Genomic DNA, 14,594 nt, shown 5'->3' with positions numbered 1-14,594 from the left:
TTTTCCATTTGAAAGAAGTTGATTTCTTTTTTTGTTCCCTTGAAATCGATTTTGTTTTTGAATAGGAATCAAGATGCAAATTCGATTTTCAAAGAAGATGGAAGAATCAAAGAGTGTAACCTAGTAAAATATTGTAGAATTTTTAAAAAAAGTTGTGTGGTGATGGAGGATGGTAGAAGGTGAAGAAGATGGATGGGAGAAAGCAAGGAAGAAGAAGGAGAAGAAAATATTTACAAAAAATTTCAATATATTTACAAAAAAGGTCTCTGACGCACTCAAAATTCGTGTAACACACGTACTATGCTTAGTCAGCAAAAAGTGTCAAAATGACACAACGAGACATGACATGAAGTGTTTAAAATGAAAATCCTTCAGTTCAGGTGTCTAAGTGAAAGATTGTGCCAAATTTAGGGGGTCACCGATGGGTTAGCCCTTTTCTTTTTCTTTATCACTTTCAATTAATCTTCTTTGCCACTGGCCACCCATCACCCACCACCAACAAACCGATCATTATATTTTATTTTTTAAACTCAACAATCAATTTTATCAGTCATCAACAAAGCTGCCATCACTATCTATTTCTTCAACTCTCTTCTATCATTTACTTGATTTATTTTTTGATGAGGTGAGAGATCTCCTTTTTAGAGTGAAAATAAGAAGAGAAATTAGGTACATATAAAATACAAATAAAACTTATGAAAGAAATTAAGTTATAGATCATTGAAATGAAAAAGAGGAGGACAATGGGTGCACTACTGTGAAGACAGAGGCGTGGAAGTGGGGTGTAAGAAAGATTCTGCATTTTAATTTTTATCTAATACCCTTAGCAGCTTAAAACATATGTGTATATTTTCTTGATCTTCCGAAGGTTAACAATGCACGTTTTCAAATAAGCATGGTGTATGCACTACAATATTTTAGGTCTAAGGCCACACTAAATCTGGACAACACTCGTAAAGTGTTGCCTTAAATATTTTTGGGTACACTTTTAAAGTGTAGCCTTAGTTTTTAGGTTTTGACCACGGTAACAATAGCAACATTTGTCAAGCGTGCTCTTTTGTGGTATAGGCTACATTTTTTAAGCGTAGTCATATCATGATATAATGGCAACGCTTATTAACATCTAAGAATTCACTTTTAAAGTGTCGTATTTTTATAATTTAAAAAACAACATTTTATAAGTGTGGCCTTATAGATTTCCTAAAATTTTCACTAAGATATTTTATTCCCTCCAACATATTTAACTCTCCCTCTAATTTACAATTGGCCAAAAAAGGAACTCATACAAAATAAATTAAAAGAAAAATCAATATAAACAACTTTTAACTCTAAAATCAAATTTGTTCCCCAAATAAGAATTAGAGTTGCTATTTGCCCATATCACAAATCTCACGCCTAAAAAACCCTACTTCGTTCTTCTTCTTCTTCTTCTTCTTCTCATTTTGACTCATAAATTCTCCATTGTAACCAGTTCGTTATTTTTTAAATCTCGTTTTCACTTTACATTTTTTGGTAATTTGATGGATGGTAGTGATTTCCCTAATTTTTCTTCACCTTCATCCAAGAAACTGGAGAAATAGATCGCAGAATTTCAACATTGTTTGGAGGAAGAAGGGATTTTATGGTAGTCGATACTTGGTTCGCCTACATTCGAAAAAGTGGAGAAATAATTTGAAGAATTTCGACATTGTTTTGAGGAATTAGGGGATTACGGGTGTGGATACTTGGGGGATTTAGGGGTGTGGATATGTGTTGTAACGAAGAAGATAGATTCAATCACTATGCTCATAAATGCCAAACTTCTCCTGTTCATCAGTTTGCCCTGTTGATGGTATTCAAAAATCATAATTTATATGACGATCTTTTCTTTTTATGAGATTTTGAATTGTTAGATGCAATTTGAGTTCTAAATAATTTGCACATTTTCTAAATTTGAGTTTCATTATGTTACATATAGTATTAAACTCGGTGTCCATTTATATGACTTATGTTCTTTTTTCTGCTTTCATAGTGTTTAGCCATAATGTGGAATAGCTTTCTGATGAGTATCAGATATCCTGCAGATTACATAGTGGAACTTGTTGTGGAACTCAAAACTGCTGCACAGTTGAGAGATTCTCAGTTCATTTTTCCTCAAAGGCCATGGCTTGGTATTTTCCGAGCACTTTGTCATTGCTTGCTTCAATTACCTTGCTCCTAGCAATTTGCTAGCCGCATAAAATATTCATCATTTCTTGGATTCTTTTTATTGACATTTGGTTTTGATGAAGTTGTGTAGAACAAACTAATGCATGTCAACTCACCTGATTTTTTTCTTTTAGATTTGTATGGGATTAATGTTCGACCTGTCGCTCCTTTTGGAAGTGCTAGTAGCAAGCAGTTTCTTGATCCTGCATTGATACACCAGGTGCTACCTGATGAACTGCTTTTTGAGATATGCCTTTGTGGATTTCAATAAATTTCCTCTGTAATTTTCTTATCAACATGTAAATATGTGGCAAGTGCTGAAAATGCTTTGTTACGCTAGGAAGGTGAAGCATATTGATAAAACGTACAACAAAGCTGATTTTGCTAAATTAATTAGTAGGTATCAGAAGTGTGAACAATGTTTTTCTATAAATCAAATGAAAATATCAACCAGAAAGTAAGGTATTTGTGGTTGTTTTGGGTTACCTGTACATTTCTGGTGAGGAGATATCTAGTTATTCCCTATTTCATGCCCATGCAAAAAGTTAGTGAATTCTACGCGGAGACAAGCGTTGCTATTTTAACATCTGCCTTGAGCCTTTACCCCCCTTTTAATTCTTCCAAGGGGAATATTTGATAGAAAAGTTGGATGTCATCTCTGTATTCTTTGGAGACGGGGAATATTGGACTTTATGATCTCATTATAGTACTTAAGTCGAGCTTTTTAGCCAAGCATAAATGTGACCGTTCCCTTTGATTCTTTTTCTGGATGGTTAGCTTGTTTACACAGATAATTTACTGGATTAGTCTTTAACCCACTTCCACTTCCACTCCCACTCCCACTCCCACTCCCACTCCCACCTCCTCTTTCCAAAGTTCTTGTTGTTTCCTTCCAAGGGGTGAATTGAGGTTACATATCTAGGGAACTTAAGGCAATCAAATATAAAGTCTTGATGTCTGCTTGAGAAAAAAATATGTTGTTTCTAAATTGACAATTCAGCTTTTGCAGCCTTCCATTCTAATCTTTATAGCTAAGGTGAGGAATCCGAAAATTACTATGATTTCATGATTAATGATGTGCAGATCTTGTCTAAAATGACCCCATACACCTTGGGTAGGTCAACTTGTGTTTGTCGAAAGTGGAGGTACACAATTCGGAACCCTATATTTTGGCGTAATGCATGCCTAAAGACTTTGCAGGTACCAGGGACACTAGTTCTGGTTGTTCTATTGCCACTAGTGAGGTTAGTAAGTAACATTAACCAATGTGCCTTATTTTTAAAGTTTCTAGATTGGTAGAAAACTATAAGGTCCTTTAGTTGAAGTATGATGGTTCATGGAGAAAAATGTTGCTTTTAAGACCAAGGCTTCGTACGGATGGTAAGATATAGTTTTTGAAAAATGTTGCTTTACTATTGAGCATTCAATATTTTGAAAAGCTAACGATATAAAGTTTTTCACGAAGTGAAGTGGAGAAGGGTAGAGGGGCGGGCCCATTATCCACCGATATAAAGCTGGGTATAGTGTATTTGGTAGAGATGTATCGACTGTATTTTCCAAAATAAATTTCTCTATGGACCATATACCAAGGTATTTGTCTTGGATTTACTTATGCTATCTGAGCAAGAGAACTAATTCTTTTCTTATCAGGATGCTTTTGTCGTAGCCTATAAAAAGAATTGGTTTATTTGTATCTATAAGTCTAAGTTGAAATATTTGAAGGTATTAAAAGTCTTAATTTAATCTTTTCCACAGGTATTTATGTCAGTCGAAACACATATATTCGTGCAGGAGTAGCTGAGTGGAAGATCACTAATCCAGTTTATATTGTATGTGTATTTTTATTCTCCACATAGTTAAAATTTTCATATAGTTCTTGAGCTGCATGTTTAGAGATGAGCTGTGCTGGTAAATGTTGCATAGTGCTTGTAGGAGAAGGCAAATAATGCAATACGCTAATTCATCTTGCCTTGTAAATTTCATTAAGGAAGATAGTTGATACTGAAAGTGAAAATAGAAAGCTGTAAAGCATATGATGCAGCTAAACACTGCAAATAGACTTGCTCTGTCTGGGACTCTGGAAAACAGAGCAAGTGGTGGGCTATTGCAAGAATACATGTTCTGCTTGAGAGAGGGTGTTGCCCTCATCTGGAGAGAGTCGATATAAGTTGCGGGCTATCGTGAGCAGACATTGGATTCTAATCGGTATTTACCTCTTTGAGTGTGTTGAATTTCCTCCCATTGCTTCTTTTCTACACTTTGCATCCTATAGCATTTAGTGTCAATGGCATTTTATAACATTGCCATCTTCTCTTTGATTATAGGTGTGCTACTATCGCTATATGAGATTTTATCCTTCAGGCAGATTTCTTTATAAGGTAGTAATCGTTTGTTTTTCAGCTTGTATGGCATACGTTATCTTTACACATTGTTCTTGGCTTCTTGCTATACCTGGTTTATAACTTCTATAGATTTCTTTTAACTAGAATTCATCACAAAAAGTCAAAGATGTCGCGAAGTACCTGAACTTTCGTGCCTCAAAAGCTAGTTGTGTTTTTAAGGGGAGTTACCCACTATCAGAGGATAAAGTAAGTCCAATTCTAACCTTCCCGTACAAGTCAATTTGTTTCTGGCAACAATTTGTTTATATACGTTCAAATCAAAATAATGGTTCAATTCTCCTTGCTTAAGTTGAAAATGTTTTTGACATTTAGTTGATATATGTGAAGCTAATTTTGAATAGACAGCTCACTGCCTTCTCATTTACAAGTTGAAGTTGCTCTTTTGTACCCGAGAACGTGTCCAACTGTGTTGAGATTCCGCTTAAGGTACTTGATCATGAAGATTATATTTGTATTTTGAGTTCGTATGCTCATCTCTTGTTTAATAAAACTATGGTTGAAGGTTTGGGCACTTTTCCCCTGGCCCTACAAGTTACCATATTAGTTTCTTAAACTTACATCCGAGCCAAACCAGCTTCTAAGCAAAAAATTAATAAAAATCACCATATGTAAAGAGTGCAAGCTTTGTTAATTATTGTTTCCTTATTTATTATGAAGGGTTATGATCGGTTGGACCATTGTTATACCCCCCATCCCCAATAGAAATAGAAAGAAAAAGGAAAGGTGCTTTAGTATGGTTTGAATATGTACATGCGAGATGTTATCTTTGAGGGAATCAATTTCTAATCATTGCTTGTTGTAAATTATTGAAGATATTCTAATCAAGAAAAATATTTTACAATGCTCTCATAGGATGATTAACCATGACTAGTGTCGAGTGAATTTTTTTTCTAATATTTAATTTTCTTTTGAATGTGTATGAAAATGCAGGTCAACAAATTTGATGAATAATGGCCCCAGGTCAACTCAATATATTGGAGGGAACAATAGTGTTTTTGAACTACTATTATAAATATTTGAATACATATTGAAATTTATTGCTAGTACAGTTGTTTAAAATATTCCTTTCTATGTATGTAGTACAAGACGTGTTTTTCGAAGTTTATTGTAAATCAACATATTGAACTATTTATTAGCTAATTTGATGTTTGAGATCATTTTATATTATACAATTATGTTATTAGTGAATCTATCCAAACCAAAATTATTATTTTTCAATTAGAAATTATGGCTATAAAAATTCTAGACAACGTTGCCACACTTTAAAGGTGTTGCTAGAGGGATGCCAATTGTGTGGCTTATCGATTATAAAATGTAGTATGTACATTTGAAAAGGCTACACTTTATAAGTGTTGTCGTTGAAGAGTTATAAAAAGCTACACTTTTAAATTGTGGCCAATAAAAAAGCACATGCCACGCTAGAAAGTGTAGTTTTATCAAATAAAAGTGTTGCCAATGAGATGCTACAAAGCGTGGCCTTTGTACCTCATCGGCCATGCTTTTTAAGCGTAGCTGCTACGGTAACACTTGAAAAGTGTAGCCTAAGGTCAAAGGTTACGCCTCTTTAGGCCATCCCCCAAAAAGTGTTGCCTTTTATTAATGGCCACACTTTTTGATAGTTTAGGCCACACTTTACAAGTGTGGTTGAAAGCGTAAAATGTTGTAGTGATGATTTTCTCAAGTGCAAGATCAAGTATAAGGGTGATAATAAGGTTGGGCACCGGATCGGGTTGTACTGGTGCCAGTCCGATACTGTTTCGGTATCGTTTCGGTACCATTCCGGTTCGTTTCGATTCGGTAGTCTTCAGGACGGAACAATATCACGATTTGATATTGATGTACCGGTGTACCGGTTTATTCCGATTTCGTTCTGGTCCGGTCCAATTTTGGTTAATTATTTTTTATATTATAATTTATATATAAAATAAAATAAAAAATATAGACTTTCCCAATGCCCCAGGCGGCAGCTTTTCAGCCAAGGCTAAAAAGCCTGTTGCCCCTGCCCATTGCCGACCTGTCCCATCCGGCCATCCCTAGTCCCCACTCCCTACTGGCCAATGTTGACTGCCCCAACCCCCAACATAAATATTTTCAACGTCTCCAGACTCCAATCCATATTCCATTCCAACGACTATATTTTCCAATTCCAACACATAATCACAATTTCTATAAACTATATATACTCTCTCTCTCTTTGTATTTTTAATTACAATTTACGTATTTACAATATTTAACAATTAACAATCATCAATTTCTCTCAATTCTCAATCTTTCTCAAAGTTTCATACTTTCAATATTCAAGTTTCAAATTTCAATCATATTATTTTGTAATTGTGAAGATTTCAATAATCATTCGGTGAATTTTGGAGTAGGAATCTTCTTCAAACTTCAAGTTTCGACATCAATTTTTCAATTTTCGGTTATAATCATATGTTCTTTACACAAACGTTTGGTAACTTCGTTCCACTCTCTAATCTTATATTTATTATTTGTAAGTTGTTCTTGTTATATTTTATTTGTTCTTGTTAAATTTCGTATTTCATAATTTATAATTTTATATCATGGAGTCTTCTAAAAAAAGTAGAGGGAAAAAAGGTATTGTACACGGAGTAAAAAATATGTTTACAAAAAATAAAAATGGTTGTAGTTCTCCTAAATCTAATTTTCCTCTTGTTAGAATGAATACTGATGAATTTACTCATGTGAATGAAAATAGTTTTTCTCGTCCCGATCCTATAGAAATTAATTCGAATACTCCTATAATTCCCGAAGAGGTTTATGAAAGACATTATGGTAATTATCAAGAAAATGAAGAAGTAGAAATTGATGAAGATGATTTAGATGATACACCGACTAGTTCTGACCTCAATAGTACTGAAGTTCCACCTCAGGAGGACAATCCTCCGGTTGGAACTAATCGTCCCCATATTGTTCCAACTAGAGGTAAGACCAAGATACAATGTACTTTAAAATCAAATGTGTGAAAATTTTGTTATTTGAACGAACAAAAACTTTTAGTATATGTAATCTTTGTAAACAACATTTTAAATATAAATCTAGTGGGAGTGGAGGTTCAATTGGGGATTAAAAAAGCATTTGATGCAAAAACATAGTCAAGAGTGGTTTGCATTTTTATTTTCTCTTAGTGTTTGTGAAGATTCTAGCATTAGAGCATCAACTAGAGGATCAAATATGGTTCAAGGTGAATTAAATACTTCGAACCCAAGTGGTCCTCTTACACATCGAACCTATAATAAGGATCATGATCGCGAAATTGTAAAAATGATTGTTGTTTGTGGTTTACCTTTTAGTTTTGGAGAACATCCGGATTTTATTGCATATATTCGTGATACATATAATTCTAGTTTTAAAGGTTTATCAAAAAACATGGTAAAAAGAGATATTTTTGAATTTCTCAATTTTTGCGTGCCTATTTTGAAATAATGGATTGTAGAGTTGCTATTACCACTGATATTGGTCGTAGTCCTAATGGTTTTGATTCTTTAACTGTTACTGTGCATTGGATTGATTATAATTGAAATTTACAAAAAAGAATTATCGGTTATAAAATTTGTCAACAGAAAAAAACTGGAATGTATATTGCTACTACTGTGTTGAAAATTTTATATTTTTTCGGTCTTTGTGATAAAGTCATTAGTATTACTTTAGATAATGCTTCTGCTAATTTAAATGTTATTAATATGCTAGAACCTAAAATTTGTCCTATTAGTATGTCTTTCATGTTAGATGTGTTGCGTATATATTAAATTTGGTTGTTAGTGACGATGTGAAATTATTTGAAAATAGTTGTGATAAAATTGATAATGCTTCTTTTTATATTTTTCATATGCATAGTAGTAGTAGAATTAATCAATTTAAAGAGCTTGGTAATGCATGTAAACTTCCGTTTAGAAAAGTTCCGAAACATGTAAAAACTAGATGAAATTTCTTTTATGATATGCTTGAAGTTGCTTATACATATAGAGAACCTATTATTATGCAATTTAATAGTCATAATGTTTATCCCAAATTAAAACTTAATGATAGTGATTGGGATGAAGTAAATGAACTTAGAATATTTTTGAAATCATTTTATGATGCTACTGAAAAAATTTATGGAATGTATTATCCTACTATTTCCTAAATTTTAATACATATATGTGAGATTTCATCTCTCTTTTCTGAATATAAAACAAATAAATTATTTACTAGTGCCATTGAAGTTATGATTACAAAATTTAAGAAATATTTTTTTCTATCCCTCAAATTTATTTAACTGCAATTCTTTTCAACCCTGAATATAAAGAATATGGTGCAAAAGCTTTAGTTGAATGCATTTATCAAAATTTAGATATTAAACAAGAAGAACAACCTGATTTGGTAACATGTCAAAATAGTATAAAACTACTTGCAAAAGAAATGTATGATAAATATTGTTCCTTAGATAATGTTGAAAATCCTCAACTGTCTATGCCTCGAGTTGGTGCCCATGGTAGAGTGAAACATAAACTTGGTCTTGACTCTTCTAATAAATGTGAATTTGTTAAATATCTTAAACAAGGTTCAGATAATATTACAAACGAGGAAGGTATATCACAACTACTGAACTGGTGGAGGGCTCGTGGGTGAAGGATGTGCTTGCAATTCAAGGATCATCAGTAACTTCAAAGGCAGCTTTTAGCGCGGCAAGATTTCAAATTGAAGACCACAAATATTCATTAGGAGAAAATAGTTTGGAGATATCAGTGCTTTTTAGAGATTGGATAAATGCTCAGCGTAGAAATCAACGACTTCCAAAGTTAGATAGTCAATATGAACTTTTTATAGATTCAACCATTGGATGTGGTAGTGACGATGACATGGAACTTCAAGATCGTCAACGAGCTTTACCAAGATCAGTAGTTGATTACGGTCAATCTATAGCTGGGTTAGAGAAATGCTTTACGGGACTATATAACTATTAGTATTACATTCGAGGTTTAGTTGAAACAGAACCCTTTCTGGAAGGTAGCTGCGTAAATTATACACTCTACTAATAGTTGAAAATTGTAATTGTAATTTTTAATACAAATTTAAATAAATTGGATTGATATTTTTTTAATTTGTCATTTGTGTCATTGGTTTATCCTTATTTTTATATATTTTTTAAAAATTACAAACTTAAGCTATTTAAATTACAAGTTATAAATATAACTTATAAGTTATAACATATTAATAAGCAATAACTTATAAACTTCAAAAGATTCAAATCTTGAAATTTGAAAACTAAGCTAAAAAACTTTTAAAAAAAACTTTAGTAAACTTAACTTGTAAACTTAATAGGTAAAAATTACAAAAAAAATATCTTTAAAATAAACTTAAGTAAAATTACATTATAAATTTCAAAACTATTAATTTAAAGTTTAAACTTAGAAAAATAAAAAAAAACATTCATATTTTCGTAATTCAAAAAATCAAAATAACTAAATTTTTTTTATCATTTTTTGAAATAGCTAGATGTGTCATCCCATTTATCCCATCCTGCTCCGGTTCCATCCCAGTATATAGTGGGACGGGACGGAACCGAGTATCCGTCTCAATAATTTCGATCTGATTCATCCCGGTACAGGTCAACAAATCGATCAAATCGTCCCGTTACGATCCGGTACCGATTCGTTTCGATCCGATGATTCCGTTCCGATCCATTGTGCAGCCTTAGGTGATAATGATAATGCTTTGGAGGATAAGAACAATAAAATGAATGAGATTTGAATAAACTACTGTGTCATGCCAGTTTATTTTGTCATGAAACAATTTCATATCAAATATATATTGAGTCGGTTGAAAATGATCAAACATATATGTTAACATGTTGCAACAGATGCTCATCTGTTGCAACTAGTTAATCATCCATTGCGACATATGATCATATATACTTGATTATTTTCAATAGATAGGTCATCTATTGCAACATATAATACATATTAGACATTTGTTGTAACAGATTTCTATATTTATTATAACAAATGATCATATTTATTTGATTATTTTCAACAGATGAGTTATCTATTGCAACAGATAATGCATTTAGATTGTACTTGAACTTATAAATTGAAAGATAATTATAACTATATAAATTTATTTTTTACTAATTATGAATTAATGAAGCATTTCAAATTAAAATAATCAATTGATCAGTTTATTTAAGACAAATACAATTAGTTGATTATGTAATTACACTATAATGCCTTGAAAATTTAATTGAACTTATTAATAATTGAACTTATTATTTGAAATGTAACTATAATTAAATAAATTTATTTATTTACTAATTATGAGTTAATAAATCATTTCAAATCAAAATAATCAATTGATCACTTTATTTAAGACAAATACAATTAGTTGATCATCCAATTACTCTATAATGCATTGAAAATGTAAATGAACTTATTAATTGAAAGGTAATTATAATTAAATAACTTTAATTATCACTAATTATGAGTTAATAAAACTTTCAAATCAAAATAATTCATTGATCACTTTATTTAAGACAAATACAATTAATTGATCATGTAATTACACTATAATGCCTTGAAAATTTAATTGAACTTATTAATTGAAATGTAATTATAATTAAATAAATTTATTTATTTACTAATTATGAGTTAATAAATCATTTCAAATCAAAATAATCAATTGATCACTTTATTTAAGACAAATACAATTAGTTGATCATCCAATTACTCTATAATGCATTGAAAATGTAATTGAACTTATTAATTGAAAGGTAATTATAATTAAATAACTTTATTTATCACTAATTATGAGTTAATAAAACATTTCAAATCAAAATAATTCATTGATCACTTTATTTAAGACAAATACAATTAATTGATCATGTAATTACTCTATAATGCATTGAAAATATAATTGAACTTATTAATTGAAAGATAATTATAATTAGATAACTTTATTTATAACTAATTATGAGTTAATGAAGCATTTCAAATCAAAATAATCAACTGAACACTTTATTTAAGACAAATACAGTTAGTTGATCATGTAATTACTTTATAATTGATTGAAAATGTAATTGGACTTATTAATTGAAAGATAATTATAATTAAATAACTTTATTTATCACTAATTATGAGTTAATGAAGTATTTCAAATCAAAATAATCAATTGATCACTTTATTTAAGACAAATACAATTAGTTGATCATGTAATTACTCTATAATTGATTGAAAATGTAATTGAACTTATTAATTGAAAGGTAATTATAATTAAATAACTTTATTTATCACTAATTATGAGTTAGTGAAATATTTCATATCAAAATAAACAATTGAACACTTTATTTAAGACAAATACAACTAGTTGATCATGTAATTACTTTATAATTAATTGAAAATGTAATTGAACTTATTAATTGAAAGGTAATTATAATTAAATAACTTTATTTATCACTAATTATGAGTTAATAAAGCATTTCAAATCAAAATAATCAATTGATCACTTTATTTAAGACAAATACAGTTAGTTGATCATGTAATTACTCTATAATGCATTGAAAATGTAATTGAACTTATTAATAGAAATGTAATCATAGTTAAATAATTTTATTTATCACTAATTATGGGTTCATGAAGCATTTCATATCAAAATAATCAATTGAACACTTTATTTAAGACAACTACAACTAGTTGATCATGTAAATACTCTATAATTGATTGAAAATGTAATTGAACTTATTAATTGAAAGATAATTATAATTAAATAACTTTATTTATCACAAATTATGAGTTAATGAAGCATTTCAAATCAAAATAATCATTTGATCATTTTATTTAAGACAAATACAATTAGTTGATCATGTAATTACTCTATAATGCATTGAAAATGTAATTGAACTTATTAATTGAAATGTAATTATAATTAAATAACTTTATTTATCACTGGTTATGAGTTAATGAAGCATTTGATATCAAAATAATCAATTGAACACTTTATTTAAGACAAATACAGTTAGTTGATCATGTAATTACTCTATAATGGTTTGAAAATGTAATTGAACTTATTAATTGAAAGGTAATTATAATTAAATAACTTTATTTATCATTAATTATGAGTTAATGAAGCATTTCAAATCAAAATAATCAATTGAACACTTTATTTAAGACAAATACAGTTAGTTGATCATGTAATTACTCTATAATACATTGAAAATATAATTGAACTTATTAATTGAAAGGTAATTATAATTAAATAAATTTATTTATCACTAATTATGAGTTATTGAAGCATTTCATATCAAAATAATCAATTGAACACTTTATTTAAGACAAATACAACTAGTTGATCATGTAATTACTCTATAATTGATTGAAAATGTAATTGAACTTATTAATTGAAAGGTAATAACTTTATTTATCACTAATTATGAGTTAATAAAGCATTTCAAATCAAAATAATCAATTGATTACTTTATTTAAGATAAATACAGTTATAAGTTGATCAAGTAATTACTCTATAATGCATTGAAAATGTAATTGAACTTATTAATAGAAATGTAATTATAATTAAATAATTTTATTTATCACAAATTATGAATTCATGAAGCATTTCATATCAAGTATATATATAGTTGAAAATGATCAAACATATATGCTCATCTATTGCAACTGATGAATCATTTGTTGTAATAGATGAATCATCCATTGCAACAAATGAGAACATAAGCTTGATTATTTTCAACGGATAAGTCATCTATTGCAACAGATAATACATATTAGACATTTGTTGTAACAGATGATAATATTTATTTGATTATTTTTAACTCATAAGCTACCTAATGCAACAAATAATGTAATAGATAATGTCTCTGATGCAACATATGCAAAGTTTGTTGCAACAGATGAGCATAACTAATATATTTTATATAATAAATATGAACATACAAAGTCAACCAAAATGAGTTAAAATTATCAAAGTCATAAATAAGTACAAAATAGTTATTTAACTATTACAATTATTATGAAGGATTTTGAATTGGACATATTGTTCTCTTGTGTCCAATATTTTTACATACCGAACACTTATTCTTTTTTGTGGAAATGATTCCCCGACTCCTCGCCTCCTCTTCGCTCTCCTTCTTCCCGATTTGCTTAGGTCAACATATGAATGATGTATTTCTCTTTCCAAAATCTCCAAAGGAACAATCCAAGAATCTTCGAGAGGCACCAGATTAATTTCTTTTCAATATGCAATTAAGTATTTTTTCACCGAATAATATGAAGATGACTTATTGTAACTGATGACTCACTTGTTGGATACGTGTCTAGAATCAGAAGCTTATCCAATAAGTAAGTCAATTGTTGTAACAGATGAGTCATGTGTTGCAACAGGTAACTCATCTGTTGCAAAATGACTTACATGTTGGGACAAACTTCTGATTCTGTCCCAGCTTAACCTGATACTGTAATATATATCCAATGGGTAAGTTATTTGCTGTAACAGATAATAGATGACTCATATGTTGCAATAAATAACTTATCTGTTGGGACAAATTTTTGATTTTTCCTATCTTGGCCTGGTACTTTAATATGTATCCAACAGGTCCTCTATTGTAACAGGTGAGTCATTTGGTGCAGCAAATGACTCATCGATTGCAATAAATGACTTATCTGTTGGGACACGATTCTGGTTATATCCCAGCTTGGCATGGTACTATATACAACATGCAAGTTATATGTTGTAACATATGACTTACCTGTTGGATACGCGATTGTCCATTATTGAAGAATTACTCAAAATACCAAAATGAGAAATTAGACTAAAAATCATCAATTTACTTACCAAAATCACCTATGATGTAATGCACAATGATATAGGTGTCACACCCTTTTTTCGCACATCAGAAGGAATTTTTTCAATCTAAGTAACGGTATTGATTAGAAATTATTTTAATTTTTTTAGAGTTGCCACTTAGAATTGAGTTATGGTGTTCCAAGTCACCTTTTTATT

At 30.1% G+C, this 14,594-nt stretch overlaps 1 pseudogene; it reads left to right on the top strand.

The window, feature by feature from the left end:
• Positions 1-2,023: 2,023 nt before the first annotated feature.
• Positions 2,024-9,553, top strand: LOC125829590 (F-box protein 7-like; annotated as a pseudogene).
• The last annotated feature ends 5,041 nt before the right edge of the window (positions 9,554-14,594 follow it).

This window comes from Solanum verrucosum, unplaced genomic scaffold (genome assembly GCF_900185275.1).
Source record: "Solanum verrucosum unplaced genomic scaffold, falcon-dt-bn FXZP01000031.1, whole genome shotgun sequence".
Lineage (NCBI taxonomy): Eukaryota > Viridiplantae > Streptophyta > Magnoliopsida > Solanales > Solanaceae > Solanum > Solanum verrucosum.
Note: the sequence above shows the minus strand (reverse complement) of the source record. Positions and strands in the feature narration are given on the sequence as shown.